The 14,241-nt window shown below is 48.3% G+C and overlaps 1 long non-coding RNA gene across 1 annotated transcript in view; it reads left to right on the top strand.

Moving 5' to 3' along the window:
• LOC111553360 overlaps nucleotides 1–14,241 on the top strand; it is a 32,362-nt gene that overhangs the window by 1,158 nt on the left and 16,963 nt on the right. The window lies entirely within an intron of this gene.

Genomic DNA, 14,241 nt, shown 5'->3' with positions numbered 1-14,241 from the left:
AAAAAAATGGGAAGTCGTGGTAGGGTTTGAGCAAAGGAGTCCCGGGCAGTTTTAAAAAGATCCCTGCAGCTGCCGGCTGGGAGGGGGTGGGTGCGCGTAAGGGCGGAATCACGGAGACCAGGTAGAAGATGATTACCAGAACCCAGGAACTTGGCCCTCAGGAGGCCGGCGGTACCAAGGGGACAGCAGCTGGGAGGAGAGAGGCAGGAGATGGTCAGGGGCCAGACCAGGGAGGGCCGTGGAGACCGCAGAATTCGCTGTGAATGAGTGGGGAGGCCCTTGGAAGAGTAAGGGGTCCAACTTAACTTTTTTTTTTTTTTTTTTTGGTGACGGAGACTCGCTCTGTCTCCAGGCTGGAGTGCAGTGGTGCGATCTCGTCTCACTGCAACCTCCGACTCCCTGGTTCAAGCAATTCTCCTGCCTCAGCCTCTTGAGTAGCTGGGATTACAGGCACGTACCACCCGTCTATTTTTTTCTATTTTTAGTAGAGACGGGGTTTCACCATGTTGGCCAGGATGGTCTCGATCTACTGACCTCGTGATCCTCCCGCCTCGGCCTCCCAAAGTGCTAGGATTACAAGCGTAAGCCACCGCCTCCGGCCACCAACTTAACTTTTAGCAGGATCATGGGAAATGGTAGGGTTTGGGGTCTGATTTCAAGAGGGAGCTGATGTGGAATATCAGCACAGCTTACTGAGATATCAGAAAGGCCTTGGTAAAGAGCTATTTACGGAGATAGGGAGCACATTTTGGCAGAGGTTTGAATTGGAGGGTGTTAAGTGTAGTGTCATCTTCACCACTGACCTCAGGTCCTGGCGCACATAATTGAGCACAGAAATACATGTCAGGCGTTGCTAAGCACAAGGGTACAGCCAGTGAGCAGGGCTGCCATGGTCCCTGCCCTCTTAGAGCTGACCTTCAGGTCTGAGGGAGACTGAAAAGTAAATAATACCTCCGGCTGGGCGCTGTGTCTCACGCCTGTAATCCCAGCACTTTGGGAGGCCGAGGTGGGTGGATCACCTGAGGTCAAGAGTTCCAGGCCAGCATCACTTGCACTGCAGCCTGGACAACCAGAGAAACTCTCTCAAAAACAAAAAAATTTATTTTTATTTATGTATTTATTTCACTCTTGTTGCCCAGGCTGGAGTGCAATGCGCACTCTCGGTTCACTGCAACCTCTGGCTCCCAGGTTCAAGCAATTCTCCTGCCTCAGCCTCCCAAGTAGCTGGGATTACAGGCATGTGCCACCATGCCAGGCTAATTTTGCATTTTTAGTAGAGACAGGGTTTTGCCATGTTGGTCAGGCTGGTCTTGAACTCCTGACCTCAGGTAATCCTCCTGCCTCAACCTTCCAAAGTGCTGGGGTTACAGGCGTGAGCCACTGCGCCCGGCCAAAAAAAATTAAATTAATAGGACATCATGGCATGCACCTGTGTTCCCAGCCACTCTAGAGGCTGAGGCAGGAGAATGGCTTGAGCCCAGCAGGTCAAGGCTGCAGTGAGCAGTGATTGTGCCACTGCAATCCAGTGTAAGCAACAGAGTAAGACCCTGTCTCAAAAAAAAAGTTTTGGAGAGGCCAAAGTGGGCGGATCATGAGGTCAGGAGTTCGAGACCAGCCTGGCCAATGTAGTGAAACCCCATCTCTACTAAAAATACAAAAATTAGCCGGGCATGGTGGTGTGCACCTGCAGTCCCAGCTACTCAGGAGACTGAGGCAGGAAAATCGCTTGAACCCGGAAGGCAGAGGTTGTAGTGAGCAGATACAGCGCCACTGCACTCCAGCCTGGGCAATAAAGCGAGATTCCATCTCAAAAAAAAAAAAAAAAAAGTTTCAGGCCAGCCACAGTGGCTCACACCTGTAATCACAGCACTTTGAGGGGCCGAGGCAGATGGATTGCTGAGGTCAGGAGTTCCAGACCAGCCTGGTCAACATGGCAAAACCTCGTCTCTACTAAAAATACAAAAATTAGCTGGGCATGGTGGTGAGCACCTGTAATCCCAGCTGCATGGGAGGCTAAGGCAAAAGAATCACTTGAATTCAGGTGGAGGGTGCAGTGAGCCGAGATTACACCACTGCATTCCAGCCTGGGCAATAGAGTAAGATTTCCTCTCAAAAAAAAAAAAAGTTTTGAAGGGAGCAGATCCACTTTAAAAGCACACACTGGTTCTTGAGTGATGACCAAATGGCACTGTGCCTTATGCAGAGCCGACGCCTGGCAGTTTGCACAAGCAGGAGGTGGAGCTGCAGACTCCCTCTCCCTCCCAGCCTTGCCTCTGTAAGTGGGAAAGCCCTTGACATTCACAAAAGATGGGCAGGGAACTGCTACACAAGAGCAGCGACACAAGAGGGTCCTTTGGTCCACACAAGAAACAAGCCATAGTGATGACATATTTTGAAGCTGGTAGATGTTTTGTTTCCCTAGCTGGCTATTGGTTTTTGTCTGGCTTGTCTTTCTCTTTTGAGTATGTGTGAGAACAGGATGGGTTAACATTAGGAAAGAGCACGAAGAGGAAGGAAGGAGGGGGGAGGGGAGAAAGAGAATAGGGATGAGAAGCTCAGCTTGTAGACTGGGCAGGTGATGTTCACAGTCATTAATAATTTGAGAAGTAGAGAGAGAAGCCAAGCAGGAAATCCAGACTGGAAAAGAAGTGCTTACCATTTAAAAAAATAAAAATAAAAAAAAAAGGCCAGTGTGGTTGTTCACAGCTGTAATCCCAACACTTGGAGACTGAGGCGGGAGACATACACGAAGCCAGGAGTTTGAGACCAGCCTGGGCAATGTAACAAGATCCCCGTCTCTACAAAAAGAAAAACAAAAACAAAAATGTAAAAAAGGAAACAAGCTTTAAACCTAAATGGCAGAATTCAAGACTGTTATCCTTGAGAACGTCCCGGCTCTGGAAAAAGCTCAGTGAGTTAGTCTCACCCTGTCGTTAGCTCCATTTTTTAGGAGCTCACTTTGTCTTCCCGACAGTGCCTCTGCACCATTCTCATGGGCATCCCAGGGTGGTGCAAGGCAGTCTTCTGCACTTCCCAGAATGCCCTGTTGGCTGGCTTCTGGGTAGGTTCTGCAAATTGGAGGCCCCTGTGAAAGATTGCTGTGGAGTGGGAGGAAGAAGCCTTGTTTATCTGCCTGCTGGCTGCAGGGTAGTGACTGCAGTGGGCTTATAGGGATCACCACCTGCACATGTAGTGCTTTGAGCGGCTTCACTCTTCAGTGTCTGCTCAACAGTGGCAGCCCTGGAGTCCTTTGGGAGCAAGTGTGGGCTCCAGGCCAGGGGCAGTCCCAGCATCCTGATCCTTAGGTAGCATCTCCTCCCTTTTGCTCTATAGCACCTCTCCCTTCTCAGTCACACACCTCCTTCCCAGTCATGCGCCTCCAGCACTAACAATACCCTTGAAAACAATTCTGGGCCAGGCGCAGTGACTCACACCTGTAATCCCAACACTTTGGGAGGCTGCGGCAGGCGGATCGCTTGAGGTCAGGAGTTTGAGACCAGCCTGCCCAACGTGGTGAAACCCCGTCTCTACTAAAAAGACAAAAGTTAGCCGGGCATGGTGGTACATGCCTGTAATCCCAGCTACTCGGGAGACTGAGGCAGGAGAATTGCTTGAACCCAGGAGGCGGAGGTTGTAGTGAGCTGAGATCACACCACTGCGCTCCAGCCTGGGCAACAGAGGAAGACTCACTCTCAAAAAAATAAAAATAGAAATAGCTAAGAATTTTCTGCCTTCCTGATTGAGCGTTGAAACATTCATACTTGGAGCCTGGAGTGGTCCTTGGAAACACCCACAAAAATGAGGATCTGGGGCTGTTTATCTGAATTGATTGCGCTGGTATGTAGAGAAGCCCTCACTGACAGCATGCCCTGGCAAAATAGTTACTGAAACCATCACGTGTCATTGCGTGCATGGAGTGTCCATTGAAGGCAGAGTTGCCACAAGTGGCCACCATGGTGGGAATGGTGGCCACAAAGCTTGTGCGATGGGCCAGTTGCTTATGATTGCATTGGAGAGATTTCAGAAAGAAAAAAGCTCAATAAAAGCTCAGGCATTCTCAGATCAAGCATGATGAAAGAACCAGTTTGTGTGATGGCCAGAAGAGACCCTTACCTTTTGTAGCCTAGAGGTTGATGGGGCCTGGAGGCGGAGGTTACAATGAGATATCGCACCACTGCACTCCAGCCTGGGTGACAGAGCAGGACCCTGTCTCAAAAAACGAAACAAAACAAAAAAACTTGCTACAAAGCTACAGTAATCAAAACAGTGTGGTACTGGCATAAAGACAAACATACGGCCGGGCATGGTGGCTCACGCCTGTAATCCCAACACTTTGGGAGGCTGAGATGGGCGGATCACAAGGTCAGGAGATCGAGACCATCCTGACTAACGCAGTGAAACCCCGTCTCTACTAAAAGTACAAAAAAATTAGCCCGGTGTGGTGGCGGGCGCCTATAGTCCCAGCTACTCGGAAGGCTGAGGCAGGAGAATGGCGTGAACCTGGGAGACGGAGCTTGCAGTGAGCCGAGATCGCGCCACTGCACTCCAGCCTGGGCGACAGAGCAAGACTCCACCTCAAAAAAAATAAATAAAAAATAAAGACAAACATACAGACCAATGGAATAGCATAGGTAGCCCAGAAACAAATCCTTGCACATATGGTCAAATTATTTTCAATAAGGATGCAAAGACCATTCAATGGGAAAAAGTATTTTCAACAAATGTGCTGGGAAAACTGGATATCGATATGCAAAAGAATGAAGTTGGACCCTCATCTAATACCATGTGCAAACATTAAAATGGATTGAAGACTGAAGTGAAAGTTATAAAACTATAAATTTTTTAGAAAATATAGAGGAAAAGCTTCATGACACTGGGTTTGGCAGTTATTTCTTAGATAACCAAAGGTACAGGCAGCAAAAGAAAAAATAGACAAATTGGACTTCATGAAAAATTTTAAAATCTGTACATGAAAAGACACCATCAGCCGGGCACAGTGGCTCACACCTGTAATCCTAACACTTTGGGAGGCCAAGATGGGTGGATCACCAGAGGTCAAGAGTTCAAGACCAACCTGGGCAACATGGTCAAACCACTTCTCTACTAAAAATACAAAAATTAGCCAGGCCCAACACAGTGGCTCACGCCTGTAATCCCAGCACTTTGAGAGGCCAAGGTGGGTGGATTACCTGAGGTCAGGAATTGAAGACCAGCCTGGCCAGCATGGGTGAAATCCCATCTCTACTAAAAAGACAAAAATTAGCCAGGCGTGGTGGCACACACCTGTGATCCCAGCTACTCGAGACTGAGGAGAATTGCTTGACCTTGGGAGACAGAGGTAGCAGTGAGCTGAGATTGTGCCACTGCTCTCCAGCCTGACCGACATAGTGAGACTCTGTCGCAAAAACAAAAAAAGTCCAGGCACAGTGGCTCACGCCTGTAATCCCAGCACTTTGGGAGGCCAAGTTGGACAGATTACCCGAGGTCAGGAGTTTGAGACCAGCCTGGCCAACATGGTGAAATCCCATCTCTACTAAAAGTACAAAAATTAGCCAGGAATGGTGGCACACACCTGTAATCCCAGCTACGCAGGAGAATTGCTTGAGCCCAGGAGACAGAGGTTACAGTGAGCCAAGATTATGCCACTGCACTCCAGCCTGGCTGACAAAAAAGTCCGGGCGCAGTGGCTCACGCATGTAATCCCAGCACTTTGGGAGGCCAAGGCGGGTGGACCACCTGAGGTCAGGAGTTCAAGACCGGCCTGTCCTACATGGTGAAACCTTGTCTCTACTAAAAATGCAAAAATTAGCCAGGTGTGGTGGTGCATGCCTGTAAGCTACTTGGGAGGCTGAGGCAGAATAATCACTTGAACCTAGAAGATGGAGGTTGCAGTGAGCCGAGATTGCGCCACTGAACTCCAGCCTGGGCAACAGAGCGAGACTCCCTCTCAAAAAAAAAAAGAAAAAAAAATTAGCTGGGTATGGTGGTGCATGTCCCTGTAGTCCCAGCTACTTGGGAGGCTGAGGCAGGAGAATTTCTTAAACCCCGGAGGCAGAGGTTGCAGTGAGCTGAGATTGCCCCACTGCACTCCAGCCTGGGCAACAGAGCAAGACTCCATCTCAAAAAAAAAGGACACTATCAACAGAGTAAAAGGGCAACCCACAGAAGAGGAGAAAGTATTTGCAAATCATACCTCCAATAAGGGATGATTAATATCTAGAATATAGAGAGAACTTCGAAAACTCAACAACAAAAACAGTCTGATTTAAAAATCGGCAAAGGACTTGAATAGGTATTTCTCCAAAGAAGATATACAAATGGCCCAATAAGTACATGAAAAAATGTTCAGCATCACTGTCATCAGGGAAATGAAAATCAAAACTACAGTGAAGTACACCCTCACACCCACTGGGATGAGTACTATCGAAAAAGCAGAAAACGCCCAGCATGGAGCGTGACAATGTGCCTCTGTAGTCCCAGTCACTCCCTCCGCTTGATTTGTATTCCTGGAGGAAATTTGCATAATCCCTGTATCTAGTTGGCAGATAGCAGAGATGTAGCCTCAGTCTTTCCTTTAAAAATTTTGCTTTAGGCGGGGCATAGTGGCTCACACCTATAATCCCAGCACTTTGGGAGGCCGAGGTGGGCAGATCATGAGAGCAGGAATTTGAGATCAGCCTGGCCAATATGGTGAAACGCCATCTCCACTAAAAATATAAGAATCAGCCGGGCGTGGTGGCACAAGCCTGTAATCCCAGCTATTTGGGAGGCTGAGGCAGGAGGATCATTTGAACCCAGGAGGCAGAGATTTGGAGGCTGAAGTGAGAGGATTGCTTGAGTCCAACATGTGAAGGCTGCAGTGAGCTGTGATTGTGCCAGTGCACCCCAGGGTGGGTGACAGAGCAAGACCCTGTCTCAAAATAATAATAATAACAAAATAATAAAATTACAACAAAATAATAAAATTAACATTAACAATATAATGTCAATATGTTAATATAAAATAGTAATGTTAATATATGTTATAAATATTTTACCATGATAAAAACATTTTAAAATCATATATCAACTCTTGCTGTTCTCCTGTTGAAAACTCTCCAATGACTTCCCACTCCATCATCCCGTGGGATGTGTCCACCGTGCTGGACCACAAGGCTCTGGACAGTATGGCTCCCACCAGCCTCTCCCCTTGGCCCAGATTGCTTGCTCCTACCCCTTTCCCTAGCTTCCAGGCCCCCCAGTCCCTGCATGGAGCCCTTAGCAGCTCTGTGAGCTCCCTGCCTGTTGGCAGCCGTCACAGCAACAGGCTCTGGTGTGCCCCTTGTTATCCCTGTATTCAGGCCATTATCTGTAATGACAGCCTGGCATAATTTTATTTTCACAATTTGTATAATTATATTCTATTGAGCTAAATGATCATTATCATTAAATATTTATTAAGCACTTCTAGCTGTGCAAACATAATAAGATGTGGCCTCAGCTCTTAAAATCTTCCTTCCTAATTCCAACCCAAATTCATTTCAACTTAATCTATTCTTCTTTCTTGGAGAAGGAGGGAACTTCCGCGTTTTGTCTGGGGTTTTGCACGCCCGAGCTTATCGGAACTTCTTAGTAATGCTGTGGAGCAGATGCTGTTGACTTCAGTTCACAGATAAGGAAACAATCAGGCTGAGGAAGCTAGTATTAATAAGTAGCGGAGGTAGGATTTGCGTGTGGCTCTTTTTCACACAAAGCCTCTCCCTCTCCTTTCATGCACTATGTTAGCCAACTTTACTAGAATAGGCAACTTCCTTTTTAAAAAATCCTGTTTACACTTTAGGTACCAAACACTGTGCTAACCCAGTGGGAGAAACATATGCTCAAAAAGATCACTCTCAGGCCGGGCGCAGTGGCTCAAGCCTGTAATCCCAGCACTTTGGGAGGCTGAGACGGGCAGATCACGAGGTCAGGAGATCGAGACCATCCTGGCCAACAAGGTGAAACCCTATCTCTACTGAAAAAAAAATACAAAAAAATAGCCGGGTGAGGTGGCGGGCACCTGTAGTCCCAGCTACTCGGGAGGCTGAGGCAGGAGAATGACATAAACCCGGGAGGCGGAGCTTGCAGTGAGCTGAAATCTGGCCACTGCACTCCAGCCTGGGCGACAGAGTGAGACTCCGTCTCAAAAAAAAAAAAAAAAGATCACTCTCAGACCAGGCGTGGTGCGCCTGTAATCCCAAGCCTTTGGGAGGATGAGGTCTGAGGACTACTTGCGGCCAGGAGTTTGAGACAAGCCTGGGCAACATAGTGAGAACCCTTCTCTACAAAAAACTTAAAAACTAGCCAGGCCTGGTGGCGTGTGACTACAGGCTGCAGTGAGCTATGATTGTGCCACTGCACTCCAGCCTGGGTGACAGAATGAGACCCTGTCTCTAAAAACAAAACAAAACTCTTAAGCAGTATCCTAAGTCGGTCCAAGCAGTAATGGAAATGGGTGAAGCTGACAGGTGAGTGATAGAGAATAGAGGGGTCTGTAGCAAACTTGACGACTCTGGCTCATCCAAGAGGGCAGCCCAAATTTGCCATGAGGCACTGTGGGATCAGTGAGTGCTGTTCCAGTCTTCAATTTGGATTTATAAGTAAAATCTCCAACTTTATATGTTGGCAACTTTGGCATTTCTTGCCTTAAACCTCACTGCCTCCCGCACCCCAATTTATTTCAGTAGGGATTAGATATCTAACGTCCTTATAAAATCAGAGGATACAGGCTGGGTGCGGTGGTTCACACCTGTAATCCCAGCACTTTTGGGAGGCTGAGGGGGGTGGATCACGAGGTCAGGAGATAGAGACCATCCTGGTTAACCTGGTGAAACCCCATCTCTACTAAAAATACAAAAAAAAAAAAAGTAGCCGGGTGTGGTGGTGGGCACCTGTAGTCCCAGCTACTCGGGAGACTGAGGCAGGAGAATGGCGTGAACCCGGGAGGCGGAGCTTGCAGTGAGCCGAGATCGTGCCACTGCACTCCAGCCTGGGCGACAGAGAGTCCGTCCCCCCCAAAAAAGATATTTTCTTCAGTAAAAAGACAAAGCTGTCTGGGCACAGTGGCTACACCTGTAAGGAGAATTACTTGAACCCAGGAGGTAGAGGCTGCAGTGAGCTGAGATCATACCACTGCATTCCAACCTGGGCAACAGAGCAAGACACCATCTCAAAAAAAGAAACAAACAAAGCTTTGAGGCCTGATGAAGCAATGTGGAAACTGCCCTTTCCCTTTGTTCTTATCTAATGCAGTCACAAAGTCTGGAGCAGTAGCAGCCATTTTTGAACCATGAGGCAATAAGCATGAAGCCTAAAACCAGCATGCCAAGAATGACAAAGGAGAAAGACTGGAATATCTAAGGCCCTTGCAGACGCCCTTACTGCATCAGTTCCAGACTTGGCTCCCACAGCTCCAGATGTGTCCATGGCCACATTATACGTAAGCTTGATGGAATAAGCGCTAACACAGCACCTTAGAGCTGCTGGAAAAGAGACCAATGAACATGTACGAATGGGAGATCCTGCCACTTACTGATTCCACGTCTCCTGTGTAGAAGGTGTCCTTTGATAAGCATTCACATGGAATACAAATCTCCTCACATCTCTCCCCAGTTCGAGAGGTTCATCCACACCCTCCCACCCCCGAGACCTTCTTGTCTTTCTGTCTCCAAACATGTTCTTTCCAAGTTCCTGAACCTTCAAAGTGTTAATGACTGTCCCTGAACTGGAGTAGACCTAACCCTTCTGGCTTGCTTTTTTTTTTTTTTTGAGACGGAGTTTCGTTCTCGTTGCCCAGGCTGGAATGTGATGGTGTGATCTCGGCTCACCACAACCTCCACCTCCCGAGTTCAAGTGATTCTCCTGCTTCAGCCTCCTGAATAGCTGGAATTACAGGCATGCGCCACCACAGCTGGCTAATTTTGTATTTTTAGTAGAGACGGGGGTTTCTCCATGTTGGTCAGGCTAGTCTTGAACTCCTGACCTCAGGTCATCCACCCACCTTGGCCTCCCAAAGTGCTGGGATTACAGGCATGAGCTACTGTGCCCGGCCATGACCCTTCTGGCTTTCTCTCCATCCAGGCAGGTGGCCCACTGGGGGACTTTCCCTTCACCTCTGCCTTTCAGTCACATTCTAAAATGAAGCTGCTCTGCTCCAGTGTTCCACTGCTGGCTGGTGCCAGCATATTTACAGAACAGTATTTTAACTGGGTCTGTATCTTTCTTCGTTCTTCTGCCCACGGAGAATCCCCAGGAAGCCGTATCTGTGGGGAGTGGGTAAGGAGGTGATGGAGTGGAAGGGGTGCTGTGGGAGTCTGAGCTCCCTGCTCCTGTGACTTACCTGTGTTCCTGGGAGCTGCTTAAGGCTGATCTTCCCCTTGACAATGCAGTGTGGTGTGTGGCTCGATGGGCCACATCCCACCTGATTCAGATCACAGCTGGCTCAGGTCACACCCTCATTTGGGGTCCCAGAGTCTGGCATTTGTTCTCTACCAGTACCTGGTAGCAAATCTGAAGCTGCGTAATGTTTAAATGGAGAATAGTCATTTGCAGAGGAGGGTATATCTTTGCTCCAAACCCCTTGGCGTCTATGCTGTGACTTTTTTTTGAGACAGAGTCTTGCTCTTGTTGCCCGGGCTGGAGAGCAGTGGCGTGATCTCAGCTCACTGCAACCTCCGCCTCTTGGGTTCAGCGGTTCTCCTGCCTCGGCCTCCTGAGTAGCTGGGATTATGGGCACCCACCACCATGCGCAGCTAATTTTTTGTATTTTTTTAGTAAAGACTTTAAATTTAAAGACGTTTAAATTTCACCATGTTGGCCAGGCTGGTCTTGAACTCCTGACCTCAGGTGATCCACCCCACCTTGACCTCCCCAAAGTGCTGGGATTACAGGAGGGAGCCACCTCACCCAGCCTGTGCTGTGACTGTTATACCGGGCCCTACCAGAACTCACGGGAGCATGACCTGTCACAGACACCCTGAGCACCCCGGACCTGCAGGGTTCTCTGTCAAATGGGCCGGAGCAGCATACTCGAATGTGGTCGCTATTATCTCTAAAACTCAAGGAAAGCCACCAGTGCAGGACACACAAGTCCAGATGTCATTCCACTAGCTTAGCTAAGCAAACAGTTGGAGCCATCCCAGCTGTCGAAGCTAACGCACTGGATTTAGACTCTCTTGCAAGTCAGCTATGTTGGTAACTAGAGGCTCTGGATTGACCCATTAGAATCCACTCCCATATATTCCCCAGCTTTCTGCTGGTAAAAAGGATTGATATCCGACAATTCCTTCAGCATCTGAACTTCTCCCAAATCAGGTGTTTTTTTGTTTCTTTTTTTTTTTTTTTTTTTTTTTTTTTGGAGACAGTGAGTCTCACTTAATAGCCCAGGCTGGAGTACAGTGACATGATCTCAACTCACTGCAACCTCCGCCTCCCAGATTCAAGTGATTCTTGTGCCTCAGCCTCCCAAGTAGCTGGGACTACAGGCATCTGCCACCACGCCCAGGTAATTTTTATATTTTTAATAGAGATGGGGTTTTGCCATGTTGGCCAGGCTGGTCTTGACGTCCTGGCCTCAAAAGATCCACCCACCTCAGCCTCCCAAAGTTCTGGGATTACAGGCGTGAGCCACCGCATGTGGCCTATAGTAAGTTTTGAAATCAGGAAGCGTGATTCCTCCAGCTTTGTTCTTTTTCAAGATAGATTTGGTTGTTTGGGGTCCCTTGAATTTTAGGATGGATGTTTCTATTTCTACAGAAAACACTGTTGGCTGATATATTATTTTAACTTAGGGTGTAGTAAGCATAGAAACAGGAGACCAGGTAGGAGGCAGTTCAGGGAGAAATTGATAATGCTTCTGAATGGAGAGGTGGCATTGGATGCAGGGAAGCCTGTACAATTTGGGAAGTGTTTGGATGGTGAAATCAATAGGATTTAGTGATGGATTGGATGGGTTAGGAGTGAAAAAAGGAATCAAGAATGACTCCTCATGCCGCGTGTGGTGGCTCATACCTGTAATCTCAGCACTGTGGGAGGCTGAGGCAGGCAGATCATCAGAGGTCAGGAGTTCGAGACCAGCCTGGACAACATGGTGAAGCCCTTTCTCTATTAAAAAAACTATATATATACACACACACACACACACATATATATACACACATACATACACACACACACACAAATTAGGTGTGGTGGCATGCACCTGTAATCCCAGCTATTGGGGAGGCTGAGGCAGGAGAATCGCTTGAACCCAGGAGGCAGAGGTTACAGTGAGCTGAGATCACGCCATTGCACTTCAGCCTGGGTGAAAAGAGCAAAACTCCATCTCAAAAACAAAAAAAGAATGACTCCTTAGTTTGGGGTTAGAGCAAATGGTGGTGCCTATTTCTGGAATGGGGAAGACGAGAAGGAATAGGTTTGGGGACAGAGGTATCCAGAGTTATATGAGGGCATAGAAGTCCAAGATGGCTATTAGACAGCCAGGTGGGAAGGTCAGTGGAGGCTCAGGGGGGACATGCAGGCTGGGATAGAAATGTGAGCATCTCCAGATAGGTGGCCTGTAGGGTCATGAAACTGGTAGGGTGACTGAGCAAGGAGAGTAGTCGGAGAAGGGGAGGTCCAAGGACCCAGACCCACTTGGTTATTTCACATTTAGGGCCAGACTTGCTTTGTTTACCATTGATCTGAGCATGAAAATCAAGTGAAAATCAAAAGGAAGCCGGGAGCCGCGCCTCCTCCGTGACTGCAGATCCTGGGCGGATGTTTTTGTGCTGCAGTGAGACCCCTGACTTTGTGTGGGCAGTGGGACCACATGGGCATGTGCAGTGATCAGTTGCTAAATACTAGCACTCTCATTAGCCTTGGGGTCTGGAAACCCCCATCCGCCAGACACAGCCCACTTCCAGCTCCTCTGCTCTCCATGCTAGGACTTTGAACACGCTTTCTTCATGCCTCCTCCTCCCGAAGAGTTTGTTAACTGCCTGCTCCCGCAGGCCTCAGGCCACCTCTTCCTGTGCACCCCTCCTGCAGCCCACCCCATGCCTGCCCCTACGTGGGCCTTGTCTGTGCAGCTGGAGCCCCAGGAACCTGTAGAGCCCCTGGAGATGGGAATGTGTTTTTTTTTTTTTTGAGACAGAATCTTGTTTTGTTGCCCAGGTTGCAGTACAATGGTGTGATCTCGGCGCACTGCAACCTCCGCCTCCTGGGTTCAAGCGATTCTCCTGCCTCAGCCTCCCAAGTAGCTGGGATTACAGGCACCCACCACCATACCCAGCTAAATTTTGTATTTTTAGTAGAGACAGGGTTTCACCATGACAGGGTTTCACCATGTTGGCCAGGCTGGTCTCGAATTCCTGACCTCAAATGATCTGCCCGCCTTGGCCTCCCAAAGTGCTGAGATTACAGGCATTAGCCACTGCACCCAGCTGGGAATGTGTTTTATTCATTTTTGTGTCCTGGTGCCCGATATGGAGCCTGGAAAATGGGTTTCTAGACCGACAGATTAAGGGGTAATTAAAATTTTTTTTCATTAATATTTGAATTTCTATACCCTGGCCATGTATTCTTCGAGTAATTTTTTTTTTTTTTTTTTTGAGACAGTATCTCACTCTGTCGCCCAGGCTGGAGTGCAGTGGCACAACCTTGGCTTACTGCGGCCTCGACCTCCCAGGCTCAAGCAATCCTCTCACCTCAGCCTCTTGAGTGGCCACGACTACAGGAGTTCGCCATCACACCCAGCTAATTTTTGTAGTTTTTGTAGAAACGGTTTCATTATGTTGCCCAGACTGGTTTGAGACTCCTGAGCTTAAGCAATCCTCCCACCTCAGCCTCCCAAAGTGGTGGGATTACAGATGTGCGCTACCACGCCCAGTGGTATATTTAAAGTAACAAAAGCTGGCAGAACACAGTGGCACATACCTATAATCCCAACACTTTGGGAGTCTGAGGCAGGAGGATCACTTAAGCCCAGAAGTTCAAGACCAGCCTGGGGAACATGGTGAGACCTCAACTCTAAATAGTTTTTAAAATTAGCCAGATGTGGTGCTGGGCACCTACAGTCCTAGCTACTTAGGAGGATAAGATGGGAGAATCACTTGAGCCAGGAGTTTGAGGCTGCAGTGAGCTGTGATTGCACCCCTGAACTCTAGCCTGGGGGACAGAGGAAGACCCTATCTCTAAAAAAAAAAAAGCAAAAAAACAAACAAACAAAAACAAAAGGTTGGGTGC

The sequence above is a fragment of the Piliocolobus tephrosceles genome, chromosome 7 (assembly GCF_002776525.5).
Source record: "Piliocolobus tephrosceles isolate RC106 chromosome 7, ASM277652v3, whole genome shotgun sequence".
Taxonomy (NCBI): domain Eukaryota; kingdom Metazoa; phylum Chordata; class Mammalia; order Primates; family Cercopithecidae; genus Piliocolobus; species Piliocolobus tephrosceles.
This window is presented reverse-complemented; position numbering and strand designations above follow the sequence as displayed.